Below are 8,701 nucleotides of genomic sequence, written 5' to 3' on the forward strand. Positions count from 1 at the left end.
TTTCTGCAGCCTGAGTCCCATCCGTTGCCGTCCATGGAACCTAAACTTACGATTTTATGGAAAGCGTTTATTGCCACAATGTTTTACCCTCACCCTGTGTTGTCTGAGTAGCACTATGCCCACGGTTAAAGGAGAGTGGGCATTCGGTGGGATGGACCCCCCCTGTGTCTCCACATCCCCTATAAATCTGCTCCTTTCTCAAAGGCACCACAGAGAACACGCAGTCTTTTTTGTCCCATAAAACATCGCTTTTATTATTTATCAAATATAAAAGGTGAACAACCTGGTACATTGGGAAAGAAGGGGGACAAAGGAATGTGTCCACCTTTGGCACACACATCAAAAACCGGGCTCACACCCCACCCATCCCCACTGCAGCAAATATTTTTTCATAGCCAATAGAAAAATCATCATACGAACAGTACTTAGTAACAGAGCAAGTGCACACATAACTCAACTGATTCTATGCATATCACAAGTAAAGAAAATATATACCGGCAATATATTATCTATGAGCTGCAGAGGCAGAGGGAGGTAGGCCCACCCCGACGCACGTTTCAGAGCGCTTAACTCCTTCCTCATGGATGACTATAATGGGTCTTAGGATGGAGCAGGGTTTTGCTATAATCGATGAATAGTTTCCAGACTGAATTGTCCTGAAAGATTTTTTGTGCCCAGAGATAAACCCAAAATAGTTTTGTGCCAGTGCCGAAATTCCATAGGGACCACGCTGATTGCTACTTTCTCCCCAATGCTGTATGGCGATGTAGGTATCAGCAGGTTCACAGGATGCAGTGACGAGACACGAGAATGAGTGTTGTTTTGGAAAATAACGTTTATGAACTGGAGCCGCTAGGGCTATACTGAGCAACCAAAAAGGGGTAACACTAATTGTCCTCGCAGGGACTCAACAACAATAACATCACATTTCTTTAACGAGAATGTGACTGACCCAGCAAGGCCAGCTATTATGGGGCCACGAAACGGCCAACTACGGGTCCATATTTCCTAAAGTCAACTTATCCTTCCTGACGTCCCTCGGTGTCGATGGTGTGGCTGCTTTGATGTCGCTGATGTGGCTGCTTTGACGTTGCAGCCGCTTGGCCCAGCTGTTGAGGAACTGTCGTAGTCTTCAGGTGTCCAGCACGCAGGAGAAGTTGGGGCACAACAGGCCCTAAGGGAGGCTTTCGTTGCGGTAACCCCCTGTAGCCACAGCAGGTTCCTGTTCATTAGCGAGTCCATGGGGACTCCAGTCCCCTCAAGCAGGGTAGTGACGTAGTCTGGAAGAGTGGTGGTTGGTAGGCCACGCGCATGGACTGGGCCTGTGCAAAGAGTCTCTCCGTAGGAGAGGAGCAGGCCCCAACTGCCAACTGTAGCGGGGTAATGGCAGCCCTGGGCGGTGATGCACAGGCCGCCACTGCGGACTGTAGTGGGGCATCAGCAGGCAGGCCGCCACTGCGGGCAGGATTGAAGCGGCGGCCGTGGGAGACAGCGGACATGCCGCAACGGGCTGGAGCAAAGCGGTACCGGCTGCGGATGACAGTGGGCAGGTCGTGTCCCCGACTTGGCGGGGGGTGACAGTCTCTGGTTGGTAAGTTCGGTACCTCCTCTCTGACGGGAACTGAGAATCTCCTCTCTGCTGCCGTTCTCCCCTCTGGTCACCGTCGGCCGCTCTAGCTCTCTCACAGTCCCACAGCCTCTTGTTCAGTGTTTGGCGTGCCACCAACTGTCTCCCCTGTGCGCCCCCTGCTCCTTTTATACTCGCCCCTCCCCTTGCTGCCCAGTCACGCTCAGTCATCTGCTCGCCTCCTTTGTTCCCCGGGTACCGTTTCCCTAGGAACCCAGATGGCGGTCCCCTTGGTTCCGGCCCAGACAACCTATGGGGGTCCTCCTCCCTACAGCGACGTTAACTGTTTCTTAATTGGACCCCAATAAGATCCTATGTGGAATGGGGCTATTCTATTCCACACAATGCGTACTTCTTAGTGGGGTGACGAGTGTTGGACCCCTGCCAAAGTAATATTGATGACTTCTCCTAAGAAATGGTCATCAATACTGGGAGGCTACAAAACCCTTTTAATGGAGTATTCCCACCTCGGACATATCCACTCTTGGTACCCGCAGCTATCGGGACAACGGGGCCCATCTTACTTAGGTGTGACGAGAGATTGCACACGCTCCGCTCTATATTCAATTCTACTGGAGTTTTGGGGAAAGAAATTGCGCTGCACGCTGAGTAATGTCGGAAATCTCCGAGATAGAGATTCTACTCTAAGGTAGAAGAGATGTAGATGTTGTCTCCCCTGTACGCCACAAAAAAGTATCCTATTATTTTATAGAACGTCATCAGCAGAAATGAGACAAACATTCATGCCAAAGGTTTCAGTGACGCTGGAATATGATTAAACATAACAATCCAGATATTCACAGTCTCCATCCAAGGTGCATTGTATGGGGAGGCTCCGGTTCTCAGACGGGCTCGCTGAATAGGTTTTCCTCTATAACTCCCAGGGCTGGTGACGGCCGCTCTCAGGTGGAGCAGACTGCGGTGTCCTTAGAAATATTACCTATAAAATGTGTCACGCAAACATCAAACATTACTGTGGAGACTGCAGAAAAGAGATGACGGTTGTGATCCAGGATGAGCACGAGGACGCAGAGCGCTCCCAGCCGCATCGGATATATGTTGCTCGGAGCACGGAACGGCCAGACATTATTTTCAATTTTAGCCGCTTCACTTTTAGCAAGGCCCATTAAATGCTAACAAAATGCAATGTCCAAATGTCTGCACAGACATAAACACGATAAAGCATCACCGCAGGGAGCGGGACCAGAGAGGGAAGACAGACGCAGGCATTTATCCACAGTCCCCGGATGCTGTATGGTAGGGGCCGGGCTTGGGGGGTGGACCACTGCTTACCAGACGAGGCACAGACGAGACGGAGACAGTGTTTAGGTGTAACAGTTCCAGGTTTATTTTGTCGTCCTCTTGACGACCACTGCCACGTACCGCAGCAGCCTGTACAATTCTCCGTTTCCACGCCCGATATCTTTTCACCTGTCTTTTAGTCGTGTTGGCATCCCTTGCCGATCCTTCGCTGGGGCTGTCCTAGACGCATCTGCTGCCAGCGCTTCACCTGCCCGAGGTCGCCGTCCAGTCGGTACTCCCGGGGCCTCACTTGTCCTGCGGTACGTCACCTCTCCTGTCCTGCGGTACGTCGTGTCAGGGCCAACCCCCTGACTGTCCTCTCTGTCCATCCCCTGGCCGAGCTTTCTCCGTTCTCTGTCCTCTGTCTTCTTCTACTAAGCTCCTCCCGGGACTGAACACTCTGGAACCTTAGCCACTCCTACTTATCCCCTCTCACACCGGGAATTCCCCTCCTGGGTTCCTATCTCCCCGCCCCCCATGACTATGCGTTTTCTATAGCCGTAAGCTGATGTATAGTCCTACACTACTCTCCTCTGCCATCTTGTGGTCACTTTTCAGTACTACACCCTCCTATCCTGCCTTCCCTAGCTGTCACCCTTCTATCCTGTCAATCTCCGTCCCTGGTGTACAAACCGTCCCCTCCTACTGCCAGTCACGTCTGTCTGTCAAATCACCTTACCCACAGCTGCAGGGATTGGGATCTGCTCTCGTTACTAAGAATCTTACTACAGTAATGTGAGCAGATCCAGGCACAAATAGATTCTGCCACTCCCTGATCATTGCCGGCCTGGGATTCAGATGATTAGTTTGGCTTTCAGCATTTCTCATCAGCCTGTATCTATATCATAATCATGGTTTTGTAAAAAGATATATGTATAGTGTTACATGTAATACCGCTCCTGACCACATGGTGCGCTGTTATGTGATAGACCAGTGATAAGTGTTACATGTAATACCTCTCCTGACCACATGGTGTGCTGTTATGTGATAGACCAGTGATACGTGTTACATGTAATACCGCTCCTGACCACATGGTGTGCTGCTATGTGATAGACCTGTTATAAGTGTTACATGTAGTATCGCTCCTGACCACATGGTGTGCTGTTATGTGATAGACCAGTGATAAGTTCCTACATGTAATACCGCTCCTGACCATATGGTGAGCTGTTATGTGATAGACCAGTGATAAGTGTTATATGTAATACCGCTCCTGTCCACATGGTGCACTGTTATGTGATAGACCAGTGATAAGTGTTACATGTAATACCGCTCCTGACCACATGGTGCGCTGTTATGTGATAGACCAGTGATAAGTGTTATATGTAATACCGCTCCTGACCACATGGTGCGCTGTTATGTGATAGACCAGTGATAAGTGTTACATGTAATACCGCTCCTGACCACATGGTGCGCTGTTATGTGATAGACCAGTGATAAGTGTTACATGTAATACCGCTCCTGATCACATGGTGTGCTGTTATGCGATAACCAGATGCCATAGGCCACACCATTTGTGACTCTGTTAACAGTATCGTCATCTTCAGGACGCCGGTACTGTTAAGAGCCGTGATGAATCACTGAGCTCTATCGTTTACTCTTGTCAGGATGCAGGATATTTCCAGCTTGCGGTTTGCTGGTGGACGGCACCATGCAGGTGACATTGTGTGATGCAATGACAACATGGCATTTTATTGCCCACATCCACTGCAAAATAGAAGAGATGAGCGGCTGCGGTAAACTTGGAGGCAGGATTAGGTGAGTATAAGGGATTTTTTTGTGAGCTGTGGTGCCCATAATACTGTGTGTATAGGAGGGAATCATACTGTATTGGGGCTGCAAGGGGGAACATCATACTGTATGGAAGGCTGTGGGGAGACCAACATGCTATATAGGTGGTTGTGGGAGGGGGGGAATCACCATACTACAGTCGTGTGCAAAAGTATTTGCTCCTTGCCGAATTCCTATTCTTTTGCATGTTTGTCACACTTATATGTTTGAGATGATCAAACAAATGTAAATAAAATATGATAAACCACAGTTAATTTATGTTTTAAGGGGGGCAATCAATTTTTCAAACAGCGCCCTGTAGGTTTGGATTTCTTTTCTCCTTGATAATAAAGACCTTAATTTAGAAACCCCATTTTGTGATTACTTGTGTTATCTTTGTCTGATATTTACATTTGTTTGGTGATTGCAAACATTTACGTACAAGAAACATGCAAAAGAATAGGAAGTCAGGAAGGTGGGCTTCCAACTGTCCCTGGAACTGGGACCCTAACTATCCCTGTCCTGGGGGTACTCTTGATGGTAGAAATGCCCGAGTTTCCGACCATACTACACTCCTGTAAAATCCCTGGTCTGGCCCCTCCCCCACTCCATGGAGCCTGGGACAGAAATGTAATGGGAACAAGACACACAAGACAAAATAGGGATAAGAGAAACCTTCTATCATATAAAAGCACCAACCAGCAATAAGGAGGAGGATAGGGACAGGGAGGAATAAACTAAACGGGAGAAGGGACCAGCAGATAAACACATGTACAACAGAACACCTCTACAACAACTTCTCTCCAAGCACTTAGCTTAAACACACTGCAACCAGAAGACAGTTCTCCAATAGCAACAACCAACTCCTATTCAGCACAGCGTCTCCTAAGAGTAAGGAAGCAGAGCTTTCACCAGTAGGACAGAAAGGGTCTGGCCAGGTTTTATAGGGAGAGGTAATGACCAGATCAGAAGCAGCTGACAATGGAGCTGCATGTTTCTGACCAGCATAGAAAGGGCCGTTAACGTCTTTAGCGCCAAAGGAAACCAAATTAATTTAATATGAGACCGAAATACACAGGCTAAATGGAAGATCTGCAGTTCATAAAATACATAGTGATCATCTACTCCCAGATCTCCCAGGTTGGCGGACACACTCGTGACTAGTGTTGAGCGATACCTTCCGATATCGGGAAATATCGGATCAGATTGGATCGGACCGATACCCCAAAAATATCGGATATCGCTGATTCCGATACCGGAAACCAATGCAAGTCAATGGGACACAAATATCGGAATGAAAATAAACCCTTTCTTTCCTTGTAGGTTAATTCTACATGAAGGAAAACAACTAAGGATAATGTAGAATGTATTGGGGGAGGTGGAGGAGACATTAAAGGCATAGAGGTTTAGCCCAATCAAATGGAATAGCAGGAATTAATTTTTTTCAAAGACATTTCGTCGTCTTCTTCGGAGTGGTCTTCAGGGAGATCCAGAGTGATTACCAAAAACCATTTCAAAAAGCTTGAACTTGGAAATGTAGCAGAAGGTACAAGAAGGCTGAGGAACTGCTGAGAACCAGCTGACGGTACTGGAACCTGGATGGGTAGCCGAAGGTACAAGAGCCAATTGAACTACCGAGGACCAGCTGATGGTACTGGAACCCGGTTACTAAGCAGGAGGTACCTGTGCCAGAAAGCACTACCAAGGACCAGCAGACGTTGGTGGAACTCGTATACCAAGAAGGAGGCACCTAAGCCAAAGGCTCTGCCTGGAAACAGCTGACATTAATGGAACCCAGGGGGACATATTCAAGATTGACTTCGAAAGAACCAGCTAATGGTATTGGAACTCAGATAGGCAGCAGAAGGTACACATGAAAAAAAAAGTTGCAAGGCCACGAGCTGGCCGGAGTTACCGAAACCCACAGTCCAACAGGGGGAGCTTGTCCTATTGGCACTAAGGAACCAGTCTTCATTGCCAGATCCCGCAGCCCACATAGGAAGCAACTAAACTGCAGGCACCATAGAGTCGGCTAACCCGACCGCAACACGACAGGACAACGTATTGGAGGCAAAGTGACGATGACACTACCCGGAAGCAGCTGGCATGCTGGAACCAGGCTGGGCAGGAGGGAGTACCCGTGCCAAAGACACTTCTGAGCAGCAACTGGCGGTGTAGGAGCCCAGGGATTACAGTAGAAACAGAGTGTAGCCAGAGGCCTAATTGGAGCAAGTTTAATATCTGTAGTAGTGTGAATGTGGACAGAGCAGGCGGAATTGCCGGACACACAGCAGGGGATCAGCTGACATTACAGAACCCCAATAACACTGGAGCATGTGTTGAATGTGCAGACGGCACTTCTGAGCAGCAACTGGCGGTGTTGGAGCCCAGGGATTACAGGAGAAACAGAGTGTAGGCAGAGGCCTAATTGGAGCAAGTTTATTATCTGTAGTAGTGTGAGTGTGGTCGGAGCAGCAGAAATTGCCGGACACACAGCAGGGGATCAGCTGACGTTACTGAACCCCAATAACACAGGAGGAAGTGTTGACTGTGCAGACGGCACTTCTGAGCAGGAACTGGCGGTGTTGGAGCCCAGGGATTACAGTTTAGGTGGTAGAAACATGAACACAACAGGAGACCTGGATACTGTTGCCAGCCAATTATTTAATCTGGAAGAGGACTGGCAAATTCCTGCGAGATCCAGGCCTTGTACATTTTCAGAAAAGTAAGCCAGTCAATGTTATCGGAGGATAGTCGCATGCGACGATCAGTTAATACACCACCTGCGGCACTAAAGATGCGTTCCGATAATACACTAGCAGCAGGGCAAGCCAGCACCTCCAATGCATACTGGCTAAGCTCTGGCCATGTATCCAGCTTAGAGACCCAAAATTTGAAGGGGGAAGAGCCGTGTGGGAGAACACTGAGATGGTAAGACATGTAGTCTGTCACCATCTGACGGAAACGTTGCCTCCTGCTGACTGGAGCCATCTGTGATGGTGTAGACATTTGTGGCGGGGACACAAAACTTTGCCACATTTGGGCCATACTGGTCTTGCCTTGTGCTGAGGTGCTGCTTCTGCTCCCTCTTTGTGCAGAGCTTCCTCCACTGCCTCGACGCACTGAGCTGCTTTGTAAGGCACCAGCAGCACTGCTCTCGGGTGGAAAGGAGAACATGATGGAATGCAACAGTGTTTCTTGTTACTCCAGCATTTTACGCTCCCGGTTCAACAGTGTTATGAGGCTTTGTAAGTTGTTCCGGTAACGAGGGTCTAGGAGGGTGTACACCCAATAATCAGCCGTGTTGAGAATGTGGGCGATGCGGCAGTTGTTTCTCAGGCACTGCAGCATGAAATCAACCATGTGCTGCAGATTGCCAACTGGCCAAGAAACGCTGTCCCCTGCTTGAGGCGTCATCTCTGCCTACTCTGCATCACCCCACCCTCTCTCTACATACTGACTACTAGAGCATTGTGTACCTCCCTCCTCTGGAGAGATGTCTTCCTCCTCCATTGACTCCTCCTCATCCTCATCCTCCTCACAAAGTGTCCCCTGCCTAGGCCTTTGTGAGGAACCACGTTGCGCAGACTGTCCAGAAGCATTTGTGACTCCTCATCCTCCACCTCTTCCACAACCTCCTCCCTTAGTGCTTGCAGTGTTTTTTCAAACAGGCAGATAAGGGGGATAGTCATGCTGACTAGTGCATCATCTGCACTCGCCATCCGCGTGGAATCATCGAAGGCACGCAAAACGTGGCAGATGTCCTTCATGGAGGCCCACTCAGTGGTGCTGAAGTGTGACCGGCGCGCAGTGCGACTTGTTTGCGCCTGATGCAGCTGGTACTCCATTACTGCTGCCTGCTACTCACACAACCGCTCCAACATATGTAACGTTGAATTCCACCTGGTGGGTAGGTCACATATGATGCAATGTTCCGGAAGGCAGAATCGGCGCTGCAGAGCTGCAATGCGCGATCTTGCCATCCTGGAACGCCGCAAGTGAGCG

This window comes from Dendrobates tinctorius, unplaced genomic scaffold (genome assembly GCF_039654945.1).
Source record: "Dendrobates tinctorius isolate UK_male_01 unplaced genomic scaffold, ASM3965494v1 ptg000237l, whole genome shotgun sequence".
Taxonomy (NCBI): Eukaryota; Metazoa; Chordata; class Amphibia; order Anura; family Dendrobatidae; genus Dendrobates; species Dendrobates tinctorius.